Source organism: Physella acuta, unplaced genomic scaffold (assembly GCF_028476545.2).
Source record: "Physella acuta isolate Inbredline_101_S28 unplaced genomic scaffold, ASM2847654v3 ptg001057l, whole genome shotgun sequence".
NCBI classification, from domain to species: domain Eukaryota; kingdom Metazoa; phylum Mollusca; class Gastropoda; family Physidae; genus Physella; species Physella acuta.
The window spans coordinates 401,942-426,453 of record NW_026732574.1 but is presented as its reverse complement, the minus strand read 5'-3'; the positions used below and the strand labels follow the sequence as shown (position 1 = coordinate 426,453).

General features: G+C 40.1%; 1 protein-coding gene and 1 long non-coding RNA gene across 2 annotated transcripts in view; one reads left to right on the top strand and one right to left on the bottom strand.

Moving 5' to 3' along the window:
* Nucleotides 1–24,512, bottom strand: part of LOC131955160 (kelch-like protein 36) — a 59,462-nt gene that overhangs the window by 23,139 nt on the left and 11,811 nt on the right. Inside the window, exon 2 of the mRNA XM_059319150.1 lies at nucleotides 17,331–17,424. The gene's annotated coding sequence lies outside the window, so the exon portion shown is untranslated. The remainder of the gene's footprint in view (nucleotides 1–17,330; nucleotides 17,425–24,512) is intronic.
* On the top strand, nucleotides 2,542–4,344 carry LOC131955161 (uncharacterized). Its single transcript, XR_009388822.1, has 2 exons — nucleotides 2,542–3,049; nucleotides 4,089–4,344. It is a non-coding gene; the product is annotated as an uncharacterized LOC131955161 (long non-coding RNA).

The window sequence follows — 24,512 nt, the reverse complement described above, 5'->3', positions numbered from 1 at the left end:
GGTCATTGTCCCGATCAGACGTAGAACATCACAGAAGAGAGCACCGCGCCGCCTCACGACAGTAATGGAACTATCTCCTGTCTTGTGAAACATGCGCAAAAGGAAAACAGCGCAAATAAAAATTGCGCAAACACAAACTATATTAATACACCTTAATTCTGTCATATATTTAAAGAAAAGTTTCATTATGCCATAACAACAATGTAAATGTTGTCATTCTTTGACAACGTCTATAAATGATCGATGTAAATAAAATTAATTTGCTTGCGCACTTTTTATGTGCGCAGTTTTCCGTTGCACATTTTTCTGGTCACCAGCAACAACAGCCGCCTCCTTTGATTGACGTGAATAATCCTAATATATAAAGGCCCATGTTCTCACTTCTCTCTCTCTCTCTCTCTGCCCGCAACATATTTCCCGAGGCTATGAGATCAGTATGTTCAGCGATATATGAAGAACTTTGTGATACGGACTTTTGTTGAAAATGATATGTAGGGTGTATTAAATGTATAAACTTAATTTTTTTTTAAAGAAGAAAAATAAAAATAAAGGCATATTCGAATGCAGAAACACATTTTTAATTGTGCAACCGGAAAAGTGTTTACGGTTGTGATAAGGTATTGGTATTGATAGGCGATGCCATTTTAAATGTGTCGGATTTTTAGCTATTGAGTTATTATTTGCTTTGCCACTAATATTGTTCAACGTGTAGTAAAGCACGTTGCGTTTTAACCAATAACTATTTTATAAATTACTTTCCAAACAAATATAACATTAAAATTATATAGGCCTATAATTCACGTGAAACGGATACCCATCGCTAGTATATATTGACTTTTGACTCGCACTAAGTATAAGACGAAATGACAAAGAAATAAACTGGATGTAGTCTAGCGGTAGAGAGCTGGACTGCTAACCCGTAAGTCTCGAGTTCGAATCCCAAGACAGTATACCGTCCCTGAGTCCACCCAACTCTGATGGGTACCTAACTCACGTTTTGGAAAGTAAAGGCGTCTGGGCATAGTGCTGACCAAACAATCTTCATATACCGTGGTCACAGAAACAGGTGAACTTTATTTCACTTGCCCTATAGACCGTTAGCTTTAAAAAGGGACTTTACTACTACTTACCACGTAAGAACTATACTAAATATCATAGCTTTTACTGTGCTATAGCCCGACAAGGCGATCCTCCATTTCAGAAAACAGGTAAGCCCCAGGGGCTGAACTCTGATTTGTTAGAAAATAAACACGAGATAATCACACAGGTTATTCATGAAGTCTAAAGTTTCAGTCAAATATACATTTTTGTAGTTGTTCTTAACGAACCTCTTTGTGCTAAAATATCAGTTAAATTAATGTCACTATGACCTTCTCCTAAAAAATTATAAGTTAAAAAAAAAGGAATTAGACATTTTAAAACTAGTGAATAACTTTAAATATCGAAATGTAATTTAGAGTATTTTTTTATGTTTAGCATACGCAAAAAGTGTAATGTAGGCAATAAATGTAAGAATAATAATATACTGTCTGTGACATGATGACATACTGTTGGTGATCAGTTGGGTTCAAAAAATAGGAGAATGGTGGCGTCTAGACAGTGACAGACTGACTGATGAAGTAGGTATTCAGTGGCCGATACAAATATTTAGTGTGGGCGATTGAGATGATCAGATCTGTACATTGAGACAGGGAACAACATGGAGGGTGTTAATATGCTGGCTGAGGCGGTATCCAGTGTGAGATTTACACTGTAGCCATTTCAATTTCATTTGGACATTAAACAATCGGACTTGTAAAGAATGGTCTGAATGTTATTAATTTGTTGGACTTACTTCACCGTCACCAACCATGTGTATTGAACAAGGCGGTGGGAGAGACAGTACATGTGTAATGTCGGCACTTGTGTACTAGACCACAGGTTCCAAAACTTTTTAGAATGGCGACCCCTTTTTATAAAAGCCAAGTTACCCGCGACCCCCAAACCATTGCACATTTTTTTTGGTTTAGTCAACAAAACGGTACCCCCCCCTACCACACACACACACACATCAAAAAAGGGGGGTCGAGACTCATAAATTGGGAACCCTTGTTCCCGACTACCAACCCTAAGACAAGCGACCAATGTGTAATATCGTCATATATCTCCTAGACTACCAACCCTAAGACAAGCGACCAATGTATAACATCGCCACATATCTCCTAGACTACCAACCATAAGACAAGCGACCAATGTGTACTATCGCCATATATCTCCTAGACTACCAACCCTAAGACAAGCAACCAATGTATAATATAGTCAAATATCTCCTAGACTACCAACCCAAGCGACCAATGTATAATATCGCCACATATCTTCTAGACTACCAACCCTAAGACTAGCGACCAATGTATAATTAGGTAGTCCAAACTGGCGAAAAAGTGCGTTTTAGGGTCAGTTTTTGCGGTTTTCAAAAAAAAAATTTCACTACTTCTAGTTGTCCTATAAGAATAAAAATTATATGTCAATAAAGTTTAAATCTTTATCTGTCGTATTCTGGTATTTTTATATCTGTAACACATGTCTGAATGTGTTTTATATTTGTTTGAAAAGTATCAGTTACGTCAACAAATTTCACCGTTTTGCGTGTACCGATCGACCCCACACTGTTTTATTTGGTCGCGGCTTCGCGACGAAGCATCGTAGAAGCATAATCTTAATGTCATTTTAAAGATCGAATTCTAGGCTATCATTTGATGTATAAATTGAAAAAATAACTTGTTTATTTCATTTAAAAAATACAGATTTTAAACTTTAAATGACGATATATACACGGAAACAAACTAATTCTGTTTCAATTTTTACACCGATGTAAAGTTCAGTTTTATAACTACTTTGTGTTGTAAATTCAAGTATTTCTGATTTACGGTCGCGAAGCCGTACCCCCAATAAACATATAACCCTCGAGTCGACTTTCAGCCCCGAGTAAGTTGCTCGCCGAACGGTTTTAAAGGTTGACGACCGATGATGCTAAACGGATTTTACCCTTGCTAGAGCCTTCAAACAAGTTGTAAGTATCATTTTTAAAGTTTCATTTCCATTTTAATAAATGAATTTTAAGTTTGAATGTCAGTTTGGTTTAATTAGTACACGTTATTAATGTAAATTTGAACGCTTCAAGTCCACGGTTTTAGCGTGTGAACTACGCTTGTACACAGGGTGTGTTTAGACGTGAAGCTATTTAATTCAGGACATTCTAGGGACTTAAAATATGGATGCACTTAACTATTAGATGCTAGTGTTTACTAATTCTTTAAAATCTATTGACTGGGATCAATGATTGGGTCGTATTACTACAGTTTATCTGGACTATCACGTCAAAATTATGAATCGACAAATTCAAAATGGCCACCAGACTATCTTGGTTACTATGTGGACGAACTCAATTATTTACAGGGAACGAAGGTTAAATACTTATAAAATATTAATGAAACACAAAAGAAATGTATAATTATAATAACTATACATTTTTATCGATTTATTTAAAACAAAAGACACTAAATTTTAAGGACTAATGTGATTAATTTTTTTTATTTTCCGTTGTGTGCTCTGATTCTGATTCCCCTGCTAAATAATGTGAAATGGTCTGCGCCAGTCTCCGTAATAAAATGTACCAGATCAATTTTTAGATGGTGGTGCAATTTATTAAGATTCTACATGTTGTGACTTAGTTTTAAATGTTATATTAGTTGTAAGTGTAAGTAGTACTAGTAGTATTTCTCATTATTTATTTATTTTATATGCATATAATAGTAACAATGAAGGACAGTTAAGTTGTCCTATAGGATGTTGAGAACCACAGTATGGCATCTTCATTATTGGATATCTCAACCAGTGTGGCACAAGCAACGAATATTTCAAATTTCATTCAGTAGAATTACTCTTAAAAATATATATAAAGTATAAATTACTTTTAACAAAAAGGTGTTTTCAGGCTTTTTCTTATGTTTCCAGTTATAGTCATAGGACAAATAGTAGGCCTACACAATAGGCTGGTAGTAAATTTAATTCTATTTTATTAATCACTAAATCAATTGTTTATTCCATAGCTGGAGACATTTACAGTGGCCTATCCAGAACTTTCCTTACAAGGGAAGGGAAGAAGGCCAAGACCCCACTCCCCCCTACAATTCCCAAAACATATTACTTACTCTTGATGCTCCACAAGATCAAGGTTGAGGGAAACAAGACGTACAAAGATGTGGAGTTGTAGTTTTAAAAACTGTTCCCCCAAAGCAGTTATCAACCGTATAGGTTTGAAAAGAAACCAAAGCATGTGGCATCAACTGCTGCATCACTTGTAGGCATCACGTCTTTATTAAACTACATTACATTACATTTACTCTACTAAATTTTGATTCTGTTTCTCCTGCACTAGATAACTGTGGTATTTTTTAAAATAATATTTTAACTCATGTGATTTTTTAAAATAATTAACACATTTTTCCACGTTGATGTTACCAACACAATAGTTTTAGAGTTATTCCAAAGCAAAAAAAAAAAAAAAAAAAAAATTGAATTTTTCTTTTTTTTATGAAAATAAAAGTGACCAAAACGCATTTTTGTCATTTTCAATTATTTTTTTACCTTAGAAAGACTCATTTTAGATGACTGAAAAAAATTGGGCATATATATTACAAACTTTGCAGCAACTTTACCAATTTCTACACTTCTATGTTATTTAGTTTAAAAAATATGGGTTCTCAAAAATGGCACTTTTTGAAAATCAGTTTTTTACCAAATTTTGCTTTTTTAAAAATCGCATAACTTTTTTATTTATTGAGATATTTTTATAAAATTTGTGGCATAGACCTTACAATTAAAAGTTCTTTCATGACATACTCACTCCAGAAGTCTGCAATCAATAATTAATTTCAGTTTGGACTACCTAGTAGAATATCGTCACATATCTCCTAGACTACCAACCCTAACACAAGCGACCAATGTGTAACATCGCCACATATCTCCTATAGGACTACCAACCCTAACACAAGCGACCAATGTATAACATCGCCACATATCTCCTAGACTACCAACCCTAAGACAAGCGACCAATGTATAACATCGCCACATACCTCCTAGACTACCAACCCTAAGACAAGCGACCGTAGGGTGGGTCATGAAATCATCAGCTGACAGCAAGGTAAAAGCCGCTTATGGGAGTCGCCCTACAACATAGTCCACACGAGGAGTGGTTGGGGCCCACACAGTGTGTGTGTGAGAGAGAGTGTGTGTGAGTGAGAGAGAGAGAGAGAGTGGGTATGTGTGTGGCATACAGGAAATACCTGCTATCAATACCATTCAATAGACATGCAGCGAGGCATACTATTTTTTGTGTCAGGTTGTTCAAGTTGTACATTATGGGCGCGACGCACTATGTCAGGGGTCTCCAAACTTTTCAGTCCGAGGGCCGCACTAACTATCAAATTTCAGTTCGGGGGCCAGTTTCTCCCAGGCATATCTTTAATTTTTCTGGGCAAAGTTCCTCAGCTATCACCAACAAACGTTTTTTTCCGTGGACAAAAAGATCTCCGCGGGCCGGATGAGAGGACATCGCGGGCCGCATCCGGCCCGCGGGCCGTAGTTTGGAGACCCCTGCACTATGTGAAATATCTGTTACAGATGCTCATTCGTGCCGTCAAAGTTTGTAAAGAAATAATTATCGCACTCCTTGTTGCGGGGTTGGTCTACCCGTACGGTCATATCTAACTCATAGAAAACTGTAATTAGAACTATCATCATGATAAGGAACTAAAAGATTAGCACCAAACATCAGGATAGGGCACAAAGTGATTAGCACCAAACGTCGGGATAGGGAACAAAGTGATTCGCACCAAACATCAGGATATGGAGTGAAGGCATACCTCGGACTATCCGGCATATTAATTAAGTAAACCTCCCTTTACAAACTTATGATCCATATGGCAGATGAAGTAGAGTTGATGTTTCTTGACCACACAGTCATCTATCAGACCGATAGGTCAATTGATTTAAAAACAACACCGAACTGCAAGGTTCAAACAACGACTAAATATCAGAAATAAAAACGGCTATCGTTTTTTTACGACACGATTGTATTTATTTTGTAAAGTGGGTATGGAGGGTGTCACTATCTTTAAAGTGTTATCTCTTAATGAAATTAAATTTTACCTGTCTAACACGTTTCGAAAGTAAATTTGAAAAGTAGAACAAATTAAACGTGGGTTAAAAGAAGTAGAACAAACCTAACGAGCCTGTAAAAAATAGAACAAACCTAACGAGCCTGTAAAAAGTAGAACAAACCTAATGAGCCTGTAAAAAGTAGAAAAAATCAAACGAGCCTGGAAAAAAATAGAACAAACCTAACGAGCCTTTAAAAAGTAGAACAAACCTAATGAGCCTGTAAAAAGTAGAACAAACCTAATGAGCCTGTAAAAAGTAGAACAAACCTAATGAGCCTGTAAAAAGTAGAACAAATCAAACGAGCCTGGAAAAAAATAGAACAAACCTAATGAGCCTGTAAAAAGTAGAACAAATCAAACGAAGCTTCAAACGGGCAATAGATTCTCCTTGCCTTCCCTGAGAAAAAAAGGCCTAGTTTGGTGGCCGAGGGCAGGTAGGCTGGGCTGGTGATTTAAACGAACGTGTGGACGGAGAAGGGGGGGGGGGAGGTGGGGGGGGGTGTCCAATATCTGGAGCTCGCTGTTGCATACGGGGGACAAAATACGACTCCCTAGCGCGAGCCATAGAGTACACGCGAACTCGACCACTGGCCAGTGGCCTCTTTCATAGGTGAAACTATCCTGAGGTCCACAGGTTAAGTGGAGCAAGGCTGATCAATGACTGATGTTTGACTAACGTTAGGATTTAGAACTTCATGTCAACTCAATTATGATAGGATAATATTCTAAGACTAATGATAGGATTTATAAACAAATAAAAGACAATTGGTATAATAAATCATTTTATAGAAACAGACTAATCCTATGATTTATCACTTCATAAACAAACTAACGTCATGATCTATCAACTCGTAAAAAGTATTTTATAAAAATCTCCTTCATAGATAAGAGAAAGCTGATTCAAAGTTCTTGAACTTTATTAACGACTTTTTTATGCAGCCGTTACAGAAACTTAATCAACTACTGCGTAAAACGTTGCACTGAGTGAGGTCATAGTGTATGTTACAGTAGGTTACAGTTACAGTTTTGTTCAAGACTAGACAGTTTTGTTATAGACTAGACAATACTGTTAGGGACTAGACAGTTTTGTTATAGACTAGACAATACTGTTATAGACTAGACAGTTTTGTTATAGATTAGTTATGTTATGTTACATGCTAGCGCAGCTAGACAGTCATGTTATAGACTAGCTAGTGTATGTTATCAACTAGGTAGTGTATGTTATAGCGTGGCCAATGTATGTTATTGAATAGCGAGAGTAAACTATAGACTGTCTAGTGTATGTTACAGATTAGCTAGTATATTACCAATCAGCCAGTATATGTTACAGGTTAGATAGTGTATTACCGATCAGCTAGTGTATGTTATTAGTTATTATAGACTAGCCAGTGTATGTTATACACTACTCTGTAGATTACATATATTTCAGCACGGTAGATGTATGCAACTGTGAGCTATTTAAAAAGTTTAAAGGCCGTTAGTAATTTGACTGGTCATACTATGATATATGTAGCATTAACAAAAGCATGGTGTAAAATCAATAAACACAAGTGTCAAGTACACAATCCCGCTACCCCACAGTACAGTTATAATGTGTGAAGTTATCCAATCATTTAGTCCATTTCTTTTCTTAATCAACACTTAAATTAGACTAATTAATGAGATAACTTGATAAGAAAAGTAGATTACTACTTACTCTCCAAACACGAACGGGGAATATTATTCCTAGTCAGAATAAAACCACTGAATAGTTCCTTTGAAATGTAAATACAAAAAAAAAACCGAGAAATTAAGCTACAGTTACTGATGAAAACGAATCCTTACAAAAGGCTGAGTTGAAATAATGAAAGCAATGACTATACGTTTCTTGTCCGTATCAACTACTAGGGTTTTGGTAGCTTAGTCGAGATGATAGCGGTCAAAGCCGTGAACAGAGTTGCGTGTCCAAGAATAGAAACTACTAGAGCCCGCTACTGATATAGTACTACACAGTCTTGCAAAGAGCTTTAAAAGAGACAAGGGGAAAAGCAAATAAAAAAAAAAACCCGGAGAGGCGGGGTGGAAAGAAGGAAGTCAAGAAAAAAAATGGGAAAATAGGTCAGTAGGTCATCAAATACCAACTGTTGGAAAGCGACCAACTAGCTGGCCGGGTTAGCTAGGAGGCAGCGGACGAAATGTTTGAATGTAGGTTTGGCCAAGATAAGTTGATCATAGTGGGGTGGTTTAATTAAAAACAAAAGAAAACAATGGTGATGTCTTCATTCATATGACCACTTGACCTTTAGTGATGGGAGGCAAGCACAGTGTGGTTTTACGTGGTATGCGCATCGCTGTGATAGCGTGTTTACATGGAACCCGTAGCACAGTGGGTACCGTGTTGTTTACATGGTTCCCGCATAAGTGGGTATCGTGTTGTTTACATCTTACCCGTAGCAAAGTGGGTACCGTGTTGTTTACATGGTACCTGCATCAGTGGGTACCGTGTTGTTTACATGGTTCCCGCATCAGTGGGTACCGTGTTGTTTACATGTTACCCGCAGCACAATGGGTACCGTGTTGTTCACATGGTGCTCGCTTAACAGTGGGTACCGTGTTGTTTACATGGTTCCCGCATCAGTGGGTACCGTGTTGTTTACATGGAACCCGCAGCACAGTGGGTACCGTGTTGTTTACATGTTACCCTCATCACAGGGGTACCGTTTTGTTTACAGGGTGCCGTGTTGTTTATATGGTACTGTATTGTTTACATGGTACCCTCACCGCAGTTGATATAGTGTTGTTTACATGGTACCCGGGTCACAGTGGGTCCAATTAGTTTACCTGGTACACTGTGTTAAATGTTTACATGGAATCCGCACTACAGTCGGTACCATGTTTAATTATGCCAGCTAAACGACCAAACGTGTAGGTTTACTTAAGGACTAGAAACCTACGTCATCTGAATGACCAGACACCGTCACCTGAATGACTAGACACCTACCTCACCTGAATGACCAGACACCTACCTCACCTGAATGACCAGACACCTACCTCACCTAAATGACCAGACACCTACCTCACCTAAATGACCAGACACCTACCTCACCTAAATGACCATACACCTACCTCAACTAAATGACCAAACACCTAAATGACCATACACCTACCTCACCTAAATGACCAGACACCTACCTCACCTAAATGACCATACACCTACCTCAACTAAATGACCAAACACCTAAATGACCAGACACCTACCTCACCTGAATGACCAGACACCTACCTCACCTGAATGACCAGACACCTACCTCACCTGAATGACTAGACACCTACCTCACCTGAATGACCAGACACCTACCTCACCTAAATGACCAGACACCTACCTCACCTAAATGACCAGACACCTACCTCACCTGAATGACTAGACACCTACCTCACCTGAATGACCAGACACCTACCTCACCTAAATGACCAGACACCTACCTCACCTAAATGACCAGACACCTACCTCACCTGAATGACCAGACACCTACATCAAATGTCCAACCAGACACCTGTTCTCAAATGACCAGCTCTACGTGTCGATGTTGAAAAAAAAAACAACTGGCATAGAATCAAGACAGAAGCCATAAAGTCATATTCTCCGTGTACTCTGGTCCCTATATCCCAACACCACGGCACCGCTCTACACAATTTGTTTTCATGTATTCCAGAGCACCACAATAGAATACATTGCCTTAGTCTTCAATAGTCTTCATTAATATATTTTATTAAAAAGGGGGTTAATTACACCAAGAAAATGCTTAGTAGTGAATATTTTTAGCAACAAATATATGAAGAAAAGAAAACAGAAAATATATACCTGATATTAAAAAAAATAATATAGTAATCGTATTCGAAAATCTCCTCGCTTTTTAACAATAATTTTTTTAGAAAAAAAAAACAACAAACAAAACAAAACAATGCAGGAATATCGATACGATATTTGTAATAAATCTAGAGTAATCGTAATCGTGCAATTTCCCGTCGGCAACAACAAGAGCAAGCCAGCTGTGAGGTCACCAGCCCACAAACCTACTGGCACAGATACCTCGCGCGGCTAAACTTAGCACCACACGCAAACCACGGGTGAGGCGGGACGTAGCGAGCTCTGTGCTCTAGTCAACCCGAGACAAATTACACCGCGGTTGTAGGTTGGTTTTTTTATATTTATTTACATCAGTTCGTAAATACGAATCATGGAACAGCATACAGCTAACAACATAAGCTCAGAAAGTCACGTCATATACCTAAACCCTTTAACTCTATCGCACTCACCACACAGGAATTGAAATAAGACGCCCCCCACCCCTCTCTTTTCACACACGACTTTTTATTTACCTACCAGTGCAAACAACCATCTTTAAAAAAAAAATGTATGTCTAGTCTACAACCAGCGCGACCTAGACTGACACAGACAACGGCTGTCCGGCTAGGATGCTTCAGCCATACACTTCCAACCCGACGACCTTGAACTGTTACAGACAGGGAATACTAATTGATGTAGGATCAAGGTCACTACCGGTTCATTTTTTTTAAATAGGAAGGGGGAAGGGAGGGGGGGGGGGATTTGCTTAACGATGATCTAATAAATACAGAGTACATAAACTTTGAGTGATAGAATATATCTAGACAGGTGAGTGTTGTGAAAACTATCAGCTTCAGTGTTAGGGGTGTGTTACAGTTGATTAAGTAAAGGTAAATCACTCAGTATTTTATATAGAGTAAAATTTCAGTTTCCTGCTTGGTGGTCTATGGGGGACATGAAGTCTGTTTCTGTGACCTCGGCGTATGTAGGGATAGTGTGGTCAGCACTATGCTCAGACGCCTTTAGTTTCCCTAACGTGAGCAAGGTACCCATCAGAGCTGAGCGAACTCAGCGCCGTCCAAAGTATTTTAAACAAAAATGTGCATTAACATGGCCAATAAGGCACACATAGCCATAGCTCTGAACTTAGCAAAAAAAAATATTCCAGTCGTGGATCAGATGCAAATTTAACAGGTAGGCCCCATGTTCCAGTTTTTGGACACACTAGGGTCTCATATATATAGGTCTGCATTTGATCGTGTTGTTCAGTGTGGCAAAGATTATCTGCTGGGTGCTGCTACATGTTTATACTACTACATCACCATCACCAGCAACACAGCACGGAGGCACGATCCAGACATTCACAGACGTACCGTAAACCACGACTCCCTCGACCACCGAACTCTGCAGGTAGACGCGGATTTCCGTCGCCCACATAAACCCCCCTCCCCCTCCCCCTGACCCCCTTCTGGCAGGCAGACAGGTGAATGACCTCCCCAGTCCGCCACCCAAATGGGAGACGGTTTTAGATTTACGTTCACCTCCCCCCTCCCCCAATACAGTGTAGTTCACACCCCACTCCCGCCCCCCTATCTCTGGCCTGCTCTACTCGTCGCTCAACTCTCACAGGCGGTATATGTTGTGCACTCTCACAGGCGGTATGGTTTAATATGTTGTGCACTCTCACAGGCGGTATATGTTGTGCACTCTCACAGGCGGTATGGTTTAATATGTTGTGCACTCTCACAGGCGGTATGGTTTGATATGTTGTGCACTCTCACAGGCGGTATGGTTTAATATGTTGTGCACTCTCACAGGCGGTATGGTATAATATGTTGTGCACTCTCACAGGCGGTATGGTTTAATATGTTGTACACTCTCACAGGCGGTATATGTTGTGCACTCTCACAGGCGGTATGGTTTAATATGTTGTACACTCTCACAGGCGGTATGGTTTAATATGTTGTACACTCTCACGGGCGGTATATGTTGTGCAATCTCACAGACGGTATATGTTGTGCACTCTCACAGGCGGTATATGTTGTGCACTCTCACAGGCGGTATATTTTGTGCACTCTCACAGGCGGTATGGTTTAATATGTTGTGCACTCTCACAGGCGGTATGGTTTAATATGTTGTGCACTCTTACAGGTGGTATTGTTTAATATGTTGTGCACTCTCACAGGCGGTATGGTTTAATATGTTGTACACTCTCACAGGCGGAATGGTTTAATATGTTGTGCACTCTCACAGGCGGTATGGTTTAATATGTTGTACACTCTCACAGGCGGTATATGTTGTGCACTCTCACAGGCGGTATGGTTTAATATGTTGTACACTCTCACAGGCGGTATATGTTGTGCACTCTCACAGGCGGTATATGTTGTGCACTCACAGGCGGTATATGTTGTGCACTCTCACAGGCGGTATATGTTGTGCACTCTCACAGGTGGTATATGTTGTGCACTCTAACAGGCGGTATGGTTTAATATGTTGTGCACTCTCACAGGTGATATGGTTTAATATGTTGTGCACTCTCACAGGCGGTATGGTTTAATATGTTGTGCACTCTCACAGGCGGAATGGTTTAATATGTTGTGCACTCTCTCAGGCAGTATATGTTGTGCACTCTCGAAGGCGGTATATGTTGTGCACTCTCACAGGCAGTATATGTTGTGCACTCTCACAGGCAGTATATGTTGTGCACTCTCACAGGCGGTATATGTTGTGCACTCTCACAGGCGGTATGGTTTAATATGTTGTGCACTCTCACAGGCGGTATATGTTGTGCACTCTCACAGGCGGTGTATGTTGTGCACTCTCACAGGCGGTATATGTTGTGCACTCTCACAGGCGGTATATGTTGTGCACTCTCACAGGCGGTATATGTTGTGCACTCTCACAGGCTGTATATGTTGTGCACTCTCACAGGCGGTGTATGTTGTGCACTCTCACAGGCGGTATATGTTGTGCACTCTCGAAGGCGGTATATGTTGTGCACTCTCACAGGCGGTGTGGTTTAATATGTTGTGCACTCTCACAGGCGGTATATGTTGTGCCCTCTCACAGGCGGTATATGTTGTGCACTCTCACAGGCGGTGTGGTTTAATGTTGTGCACTCTCACAGGCGGTATATGTTGTGCACTCTCACAGGCGGTATATGTTGTGCACTCTCACAGGCGGTATATGTTGTGCACTCTCACAGGCGGTATGTTGTGCACTCTCACGGACGGTGTGGTTTAATATGTTGTGCACTCTCACAGGTGGTATATGTTGTGCACTCTCACAGGCGGTGTGGTTTAATATGTTGTGCACTCTCACAGGCGGTATATGTTGTGCACTCTCACAGGCGGTATATGTTGTGCACTCTCACAGGCGGTATATGTTGTGCACTCTCACAGGCGGTATATGTTGTGCACTCTCACAGGCGGTATATGTTGTGCACTCTCACAGGCGGTATATGTTGTGCACTCTCACAGGCTGTATATGTTGTGCACTCTCACAGGCGGTATATGTTGTGCACTCTCACAGGCGGTATATGTTGTGCACTCTCACAGGCGGTGTGGTTTAATATGTTGTGCACTCTCACAGGCGGTATGGTTTAATATGTTGTGCACTCTCACAGGCGGTATATGTTGTGCACTCTCACAGGCGGTGTATGTTGTGCACTCTCACAGGCGGTATATGTTGTGCACTCTCACAGGCGGTATATGTTGTGCACTCTCACAGGCGGTATATGTTGTGCACTCTAACAGGCTGTATATGTTGTGCACTCTCACAGGCGGTGTATGTTGTGCACTCTTACAGGCGGTATATGTTGTGCACTCTCAAAGGCGGTATATGTTGTGCACTCTCACAGGCGGTGTGGTTTAATATGTTGTGCACTCTCACAGGCAGTATATGTTGTGCCCTCTCACAGGCGGTATATGTTGTGCACTCTCACAGGCGGTGTGGTTTAATGTTGTGCACTCTCACAGGCGGTATATGTTGTGCACTCTCACAGGCGGTATATGTTGTGCACTCTCACAGGCGGTATATGTTGTGCACTCTCACAGGCGGTATATGTTGTGCACTCTCACAGGCGGTATGTTGTGCACTCTCCCGGACGGTGTGGTTTAATACGTTGTGCACTCTCACAGGTGGTATATGTTGTGCACTCTCACAGGCGGTGTGGTTTAATATGTTGTGCACTCTCACAGGCGGTGTGGTTTAATATATTGTGCACTCTCACAGGCGGTGTGGTTTAATATGTTGTGCACTCTCACAGGCGGTATATGTTGTGCACTCTCACAGGCGGTATATGTTGTGCACTCTCACAGGCGGTATATGTTGTGCACTCTCACAGGCGGTATATGTTGTGCACTCTCACAGGCGGTATATGTTGTGCACTCTCACAGGCGGTATATGTTGTGCACTATCACAGGTGGTATATGTTGTGCACTCTCACAGGCTGTATATGTTGTGCACTCTCACAGGCGGTATATGTTGTGCACTCTCACAGGCGGTGTGGTTTAATATGTTGTGCACTCTCACAGGCGGTATGGTTTAATATGTTGTGCACTCTCACAGGCGGTATATGTTGTACACTCTCACAGGCGGTGTATGTTGTGCACTCTCACAGGCGGTATATGTTGTGCACTCTCACAGGCGGTATATGTTGTGCACTCTCACAGGCTGTATATGTTGTGCACTCTCACAGGCGGTGTATGTTGTGCACTCTCACAGGCGGTATATGTTGTGCACTCTCGAAGGCGGTATATGTTGTGCACTCTCACAGGCTGTGTGGTTTAATATGTTGTGCACTCTCACAGGCGGTATATGTTGTGCCCTCTCACAGGCGGTATATGTTGTGCACTCTCACAGGCGGTGTGGTTTAATGTTGTGCACTCTCACAGGCGGTATATGTTGTGCACTCTCACAGGCGGTATATGTTGTGCACTCTCACAGGCGGTATATGTTGTGCACTCTCACAGGCGGTATATGTTGTGCACTCTCACAGGCGGTATATGTTGTGCACTCTCACAGGCGGTATGTTGTGCACTCTCACGGACGGTGTGGTTTAATACGTTGTGCACTCTCACAGGTGGTATATGTTGTGCACTCTCACAGGCGGTGTGGTTTAATATGTTGTGCACTCTCACAGGCGGTGTGGTTTAATATATTGTGCACTCTCACAGGCGGTGTGGTTTAATATGTTGTGCACTCTCACAGGCGGTATATGTTGTGCACTCTCACAGGCGGTATATGTTGTGCACTCTCACAGGCGGTATATGTTGTGCACTCTCACAGGCGGTATATGTTGTGCACTCTCACAGGCGGTATGTTGTGCACTCTCACAGGCGGTGTGGTTTAATATGTTGTGCACTCTCACAGGTGGTATATGTTGTGCACTCTCACAGGCGGTGTGGTTTAATATGTTGTGCACTCTCACTGGCGGTGTGGTTTAATATATTGTGCACTCTCACAGGCGGTATATGTTGTGCACTCTCACAGGCGGTATATGTTGTGCACTCTCACAGGCAGTATGATATAATATGTTGTGCACTCTCACAGGCAGTATGGTATAATATGTTGTGCACTCTCACAGGTGGTATATGTTGTGCACTCTCACAGGCGGTATATGTTGTGCACTCTCACAGGCGGTGCGGTTTAATATGTTGTGCACTCTAACAGGCGGTGTGGTTTAATATGTTGTGCACTCTCACAGGCGGTGTGGTTTAATGTTGTGCACTCTCACAGGCGGTATATGTTGTGCACTCTCACAGGCGGTATATGTTGTGCACTCTCACAGGCGGTGTGGTTTAATATGTTGTGCACTCTCACAGGCGGTGTGGTTTAATATATTGTGCACTCTCACAGGCGGTATATGTTGTGCACTCTCACAGGCGGTATATGTTGTGCACTCTCACAGGCAGTATGATATAATATGTTGTGCACTCTCACAGGCAGTATGGTATAATATGTTGTGCACTCTCACAGGTGGTATATGTTGTGCACTCTCACAGGCGGTATATGTTGTGCACTCTCACAGGCGGTGCGGTTTAATATGTTGTGCACTCTCACAGGTGGTATATGTTGTGCACTCTCACAGGCGGTATATGTTGTGCACTCTCACAGGCAGTGCGGTTTAATATGTTGTGCATTCCACATGCATCTCGTAAGTGCTGGTAGAGGTTAGGGGAGGGGCAGGGGTATCTGATCACCAAGATAAATTATACATAGCATCTATCTATCTATCTATCTATCTATCTATCTATCTATCTATCTATCTATCTATCTATCTATCTATCTATCTATCTATCTATCTATCTATCTATCTATCTATCTATCTATCTATCTCTCTCTCTATCTATCTATCTATCTATCTATCTACTATCCACATATTTTACACAGTAGGCAGATGCACTTAGGAGATGGGACGAAGGAAATAGTAAACATCACAATGTATAAATAGAAATGTATAAATCGTGTCTTAAGACGGCCTTGGAATAGTTAAGAGTTGAGGATATTTTTGAAGAGCATTGTCAGATAGGAGAAGAATAGCGGGCAAACAGCGGAAGGAAATACTTCAACTTGATTAGATGAATAGTGATAGGGAACTATAACAATGTCTTTTGGTGTTAGGGAACTATAACAATGGCTGCTGGTGTTAGGGAACTATAACATTGTCTGTTTGTGTTAGGGAACTATAACATTGTCTGCTGGTGTTAGGGAACTATAACAATGGCTGCTGGTGTTAGGGAACTATAACATTGCTGGTGTTAGGGAACTATAACATTGTCTGTTTGTGTTAGGAAACTATAACAATATCTGTTGGTGTTAGGGAACTATAACAATGGCTGCATTTGATAGGGAACTATAACAATATCTGTTGGTGTTAGGGAACTATAACAATGGCTGCTTTTGATAGGGAACTATAACAATGTATGCTGGTGTTAAGGAACTATAACAATGGCTGCTGGTGTTAGGGAACTATAACAATAACTGCTGTTGTTTGGGAACTAACAATACCTTCTAGGAAGGTGAGATGATCTTGCATGTAAGGGGGAACTGAAGTGCAGCACAAAATTAGTGTACACTACATTTTTATATAGCAGAACTTCAAATGTAACTGTTTGTATTAATGGAGCTAAAGTCATGTTAAGAAAACGGACAAGTCATGAAACTTTTTTAACTGGTTGATACAGTACAATAAACTTAAGTACCTTCAACCATGATGTATAAGTATGTATAGGAGAAACATGTTTTGAATGCTCAATGTCATGTGTCGTTTATAGCGTAAAACAAATGTTGAAATTAGATACCTTCACGCGGGCTGGTGGTACTTGGGGCTTTCTTGTGGACAACTTGAACACTAGAGCTCATACACAACGTGGGAATGTGCTAACACTGCTCACTCTGAGGGTGGAAAAAAGGTGTTGACAAAAACTGATCAGCTACAACAATTTATAGACGCCCAGTACATATAGGAGACATACAACTCTACGCGCGCATATTCACAGATGTGCCGCATAAATGAGGTGATATCTTTTCCCCACAATGCTAACTGAAATGAATTAATAGAATACTTAATACGTTTATGTAACTTAACCCCTAACTATCATTATTGGCCCTTCTCGAGTATAATTTATCTTCAATGCATTAGAAAATACAGTAGATCTAATTTTAATAGGGTATGATGTTGTAATAAATATTTTTCAACGTCAGGTCTTGCTAGAGAAACCCACCGTCTACCTAATAGTTCACGAATTTTTAAAGTTGAAAACACTACTGGAACAAATTAGATAAAAATTATATAAACGTTCATAGTGTAGAAACCATTAGCAGTAGAACATATACAAGCATGAAAGATAAATTATAGGCCCTACATGTCTAGGGGGAATGCAGCTAATTTACACATTTCAATTGGAACAATTAGAACTTGGATTAAGAATAAAGACAGTCTTCAATAAACTTGATCGATTACTACATTTTGAAGAAGTAAAAGAGGGGGGAAAATACGATTGAGAAATGCTGACTTTAACTAAAATGACAAGGCTTACAAAATATCTGGTTACAAAAACCTCCATTTTTCTTCCACCAGCAAACAACGCTAACATCAATACACTAAATCACTGCCCCGTCCAGTCAACGGCGGATTCTATGGATGCCATGGTAACCAGCTCGAGAAACGCTGCAGTATGTACACAAAACAAAATTCATTAGAGAATAATATATGGCGGTATCCGGTTCGCTGGTTCTCGAAATATATGATACAATGGTCAATAAAGCGGCCCTAAAAATATGAGATACAATGGTCAATAAAGCGGCCCTTAAAAATATATGGTACAATGGTCAATACAGAGACCCTTTAAAATATCAGATATGATTGTAAACACAGTAGATCTCACAAAGTAAACTGTCGACATAGCAGACCTCACAAAGTAAGACAACTGTAAACAGATCTGACAAAGTAAGACAACCGCCAACAAAGGGGCTGTCAAAGCTACGTACGACACGATTGCTAACACGGCGGTTCTCAAATCTAACATGACTGTCAACACCACGGAGACGTGTGATAATGCTTCAAATAATAAGACGAGAAAGAAATATTGAGCAAGCACGAAATGGGAAAACCCAGCCAGAAGAAAGTTGACCAAGTGCTTTCAAAGTTGCATCAACTGTGGTGGCTCCGATTTCGTGCTCAACTAGAAAATGTCAGAGGATAAAAATATTTAGCAGCTATTTAAGTTTTTTAAAAAAAATACCTATTGTGTGGTATTTTTTCTGGTTTTTACTTTTGTTTGATGCCATTTTCTTTTTCTCCCCCCCCCCCCTTCTCCCAAATATAAAAAAAATTTAAAACCCATAACCCCTAATTGAAGTCAATCAGTGTAGCCAGGAAAAGTAAAACAATGAAAATCACAGCAAATGTTTTCAATGAATAAATACACAATAGCGGCCAATGGGTTATATCCTATTTATTTTGATTAAATAATATAACATCCCAATCACCACAACACCCTAACACTACTAATCCAAAATAAAAAATAAAAGTGTTAGCTAAATTACTATAATATTACTAGTAATTATTTATATTTGCTTGAAATTTCTAGCCTTTGTAAAACCGGAAGTAATTTTGTAAGTATTTCACAAATGTTATAAAAGAATTAGATTTTAATTATGGTTGAAAAATATGCTATCTGGCAACAGCCATTAGGAACCAGCTTTTCAAGCCTATTCTGGAAGAATCGAGCCCCACACCAGAGGACCCGTGCAACGCCCGACCCGCGGCCTCAATTAATACCTCCGAGATATCTGTTTTAAGGAGGCGATTGATGGCCGGGAATGGGTCAGGGCTATTTTCAATAAGTAGGTCAGTCGGTCAAGAGAGCCTAGCCGTGTTTGGAGAATCAACAGCGCTGGAGCGCTCCAGCAAATGAAACACTGGCCCTCTCTATTACCGCCGTCCTTACATTATCCACAGAGCCGAGTTGGGAGAACGTTCACTTCAACACTTTATTACAGTACGGGCTAACAATAGTAACATGCCGGATAATATATGTACAGATAGGATTACAGTAAAAAAAAATAACAAAACATATTGTTAAGAAAAGATGCGGCTGTTTTATTCACATATCTATCCATCTATATCTCATGTATGTATGTATGTATGTATGTATGTATGTATGTATGTATGTATGTATGTATGTATGTATGTATGTATGTATGTATGTATGTATGTATGTATGTACGTATCTATCTATCTATGCATCTTTCTGTTTCTCTTTGCGTCAGTTTGTCTCACCCTGGATATCCATATATATATATATATATATATATATATATATATATATATATATATATATATATATATATATATATATATATATATATATATATATATATATATATATATATATATATATATATATATATATATATATATATATATATATATATATATATATATATATATATAAGCATACATTCAAGCTAAAAGCGAGAGAACTTGATATCCCCGCCAACTATTAATTGCTGCGAAAACAGAGACATTAAAACACATTTTCTCTTTGAACCATTAGTTGCGACATGACAGCAAATAGCCGTGTCAGCAATACCCAAGCAACGTTGGTGTCAGTAATACCCTGTTATAGCAGCTACTCTCAACCACGACAAGTGTATTCTGTGGGGGATTGGATTATTTTCATTTCAAGCCGCCGGCGAGACATCAAATTTCCAGCCATTTGATCAAGTCCGGTCTTATTTGAAATCACGCCGAGAAATTAAAAGCTGCGTGAATGTGGGCGCCCACGTACACGGGGCTGTTGGCCGCGCTCGTACAAAAAAACTCACAAGTTCACTTGTTGTAAAAATCTTAAAGTGGAGTTAAAAATAGATGCGTGGTAATATTTGTTTCTCAAATTAGAAAATAAAAACCCCAAACCGAATGACATTAAAATAAATTCAGGAAGAGTGCGAAAAATGTTAATATGTTATTTGTTGTCCGAAGCACTCTTGTCAGCCGACTACGACAAGTCAAGTACACATTGTATATCAGTCAAGTACATATTGGACATCAGTCAAGTACACATTGTATATCAGTCAAGTACACATTGAATATGAGTCTAGTACACATTGTATATCCGTCAAGTACACATTGAATATCAGTCAAGTACACATTGTATATCCGTCAAGTACACATTGAATATCAGTCAAGTACACATTGGATATCAGTCAAGTACATATTGGTCTAAAGATCTGGAAGAAACACTGCGTCAAACCAAATATCTTTAGTGGTCAGTGGGTCAGATTAAGCTGAGATATTTTTATGAGTGGTCAGCACAGACTAGGCTTTACAGTAAATAATATATACCCACACTTTTTTGCACAGAACTTAAGTCGCAACAAACATTGTTTAACTCCAGTTTACACGTGTAAATGCCTATAGTTCTCAGTACATGCGCCATTTCCGAATGCCCTAACCAAGTTATCGTTGGTAGTCTTGCTAAAACCTAACCATGTTGACACGTAATAATTCCTTGTGTTGGTGGAGGAAATCTCGTCCAACATTACAATTAAAAACGAAGAAGAAAAGTCACGATAACACCAGCAAAAACTATCGGTACAATACTGCAAACCAAACAGAGAACATAGAAACAGATTTAGTGAAATCATTCATTAAGCGTTCCTTCACTTATCGCGGGGTGCTCAGTACCAGGCCCACCCGGCCTGTGATGCATCAGCTGTGCAGCAATGATGACATGAATGCAAAGACCCTCATAACGTCTTTTCTCAAGTTAAAGGCAAGCTGCATGAGGCGGTACAGTAGATTAGTCATCGGACATAACTTCTACTACATCCGCTGACAGATCTCTTCGTGCGAGTTACAGAGGCGTAGCGACCCTTCCCGGCGCCCGGGGACAAACTTTCGATTTGCAACCCCCCTCAAGCTTTCGATTTGCACCCCCCATCTCAACATTGCAATTTATTTTTCCAACCCATTTTGGCGCCCCCTAAAGTCGGCGCCCGGGGACATATGCCCCCCCCCCCCCCGTAGCGAGTTATGGACATAACTAATGTTAGAATTATGTTTTAAATACATTTTGCAATTTCTCATGCAACACTCATCTCATCTCGATTCTACACATTTAATGTATAAAACGTAGGCGATAAATATTTTAAATTCTATTTCGATCAACCCGGAAACAGTCAGCGATAAACGAACAGCCGCGAAGTAGGCGAGGACACACTGCATTGTCTATTGTAAAACCAGATGTCCACTTCTCTCTTGCTGTTAACTACTTTAATGGAGATATCCCAATTACTGAGCCTATATACTACAAGTTATTTGAATATCCAAAGAAAAATTCTGACAAAAACACACACACACGCACAAAAGAAAAAAAAACCCCACCAACGGAAATAATTAGGTTTTCCAATTAACATTTAAGAAATCAAATTTAAGAAAAGACCGACCAAAAAAGCGCAACCGAATGAACAACAATAATACTGACAGTTGATTAGAGGGCTTATAAGTTATGACACAAATACGAATATCTCTGTTATATTACGCCTACGTAAAAAAAATAAACTTGGTACGCCTACGTAAAAAATAGCCTTGGTACGGCTACGTAAAAAAAAAAATCCACCGATAATTTGTCGTTGTAAACGCTGCGTATTTCGTCATCCCGTTTAGCCAGGCCAATTAAACGTTTATCAATGTAGACTAATGTAGACGTAGCGTGGAGCAAGTCCACACTTGTCTGGTGCATCCAGCAGAGATTCCTGTCCACGACAGCCACCTAGACCGCGGTGTTTACATGGGCCAGAGCTGGCAGAAGCAGGGAGAGCCCAGGGAGAATGTTCTCACGCCCACGCCACGGCCTTGAGCTCCTGCCACCAGGGTCGTTTAATCTCAGCACCGGAGATATGCTCGGGTTTACGTTACGCTGCAGGCGCATGTGGGACCACAACAACGCTTATCACATGGGACAACTCATTCAAATCTTACAATGGTTTCATTAAAAAAAAAACACGCAAGAAAACTATAAAGATAATGAAAAAAAAAATTACCAAGTTCGCAAAGAGATAACCCAATTTTATTTAAATGCCATAACATCAAACACGATTCGCTGATTTTTTTTTTAAACTATGAATCTGATCTGAATGTTTAGCACACAATAAGATAAATATTTGTCCTTGTTTGAAATATATCCAGTCTATCTTTAGAAGAGTATGTTCCCTATATGACAAAGGACATTAATGAGCTTTAAAACGATGGGAATCTCGACACGACACAGAGGGTCGACCTCCGTGCGAACTGCTAGTCCCAACAACCTTATATTAACCAAAGAAAAGCCCAGTATTTATAGACAGGAAAACTAATGCTACTTCTGGTCGTTTTAAATCTTTAAATTACAAGGCATGTTGAAGTAAAGTCCCCTCTTTCAATGCCGCCTTTGTGAAGAGCGAAAAAACAGTTGGGCGAGTTTGCCTTTGGCATTTGATCCAAAACAAACCCAAACTTGCAGGCAGCTCAGAAAGTGGAATGGCTTGGTAAAGCGTGCTAGAGAAGAAAGGCAACCGAGCCGGCTTTAAATCTGATTGCCAATCTCTATTCTACTGATGCTGGCTATTTATGTAGGGAAATTTGCCTCTGGATATTGATTGAGCTGCCTTCATAAAATATGCATCTTTTCCTCAAACCAGGGTGTGTTGGGGAGGATTAACATTTTTGCTAAAAAAAACATGCACACCGTCGTCTCATCATACATTTAACGACAGTGGGTTTGTTTTGTTTCTCCGGGGCAGTTCAAATAAATTTGGCATCTAAATTGTATGGTGTGGGGTGTGGTAACCAGCATTGTAAATAGACGATCACAATGCTAAATATACTTGTATAAATAACGTGGTTGTGATGTATTGGTATCTTCTTGTAGCCTGCCTTTATTGGAAACTCGTCAAAGGCTGGTTCATACTACCGAGGTAATAACGTATCGAGAGAAATACATGTTTCAACAAGTTGTAAATGCTGCCATACACGTGGGATAACCAGCTACATAACACCCACAATGGCGGAGATTATCTCGTCCATGTAGAAAACTACGATTTAAACGTGTTCCATCCTAGTGCAGGCTACATTAGAAATGTAGCAAACATTGGGCCAGCATTAGAAATGTAGCAAACATTGGGCCAGCATTAGAAATGTAGCAAACATTGGGCCAGCATTAGAAATGTAGCAAACATTGGGCCAGTATTAGAAATGTAGCAAACATTGGGCCAGCATTAGAAATGTAGCAAACATTGGGCCAGCATTAGAAATGTAGCAACCATTGGGCTAGCATTAGAAATGTATCAAACACTGGGCCAGCATTAGAAATGTAGCAAACATTGGGCCAGCATTAGAAATGTAGCAAACATTGGGCCAGCATTAGAAATGTAGCAACCATTGGGCCAGCATTAGAAATGTAGCAAACATTGGGCCAGCATTAGAAATGTAGCAAACATTGGGCCAGCATTAGAAATGTAGCAAACATTGGGCCAGCATTAGAAATGTAGCAAACATTGGGCCAGCATTAGAAATGTAGCAAACATTGGGCCAGCTTTAGAAATGTAGCAAACATTGGGCCAGCATTAGAAATGTAGCAAACATTGGGCCAGCATTAGAAATGTAGCAAACACTGGGCCAGCATTAGAAATGTATCAAACATTGGGCCAGCATTAGAAATGTAGCAAACATTGGGCCAGCATTAGAAATGTAGCAAACATTGGGCCAGCATTAGAAATGTAGCAAACATTGGGCCAGCATTAGAAATGTAGCAAACATTGGGCCAGCATTAGAAATGTAGCAAACATTGGGCCAGCATTAGAAATGTAGCAAACATTGGGCCAGCATTAGAAATGTAGCAAACATTGGGCCAGCATTAGAAATGTAGCAAACATTGGGCCAGCATTAGAAATGTAGCAAACATTGGGCCAGCATTAGAAATGTAGCAAACATTGGG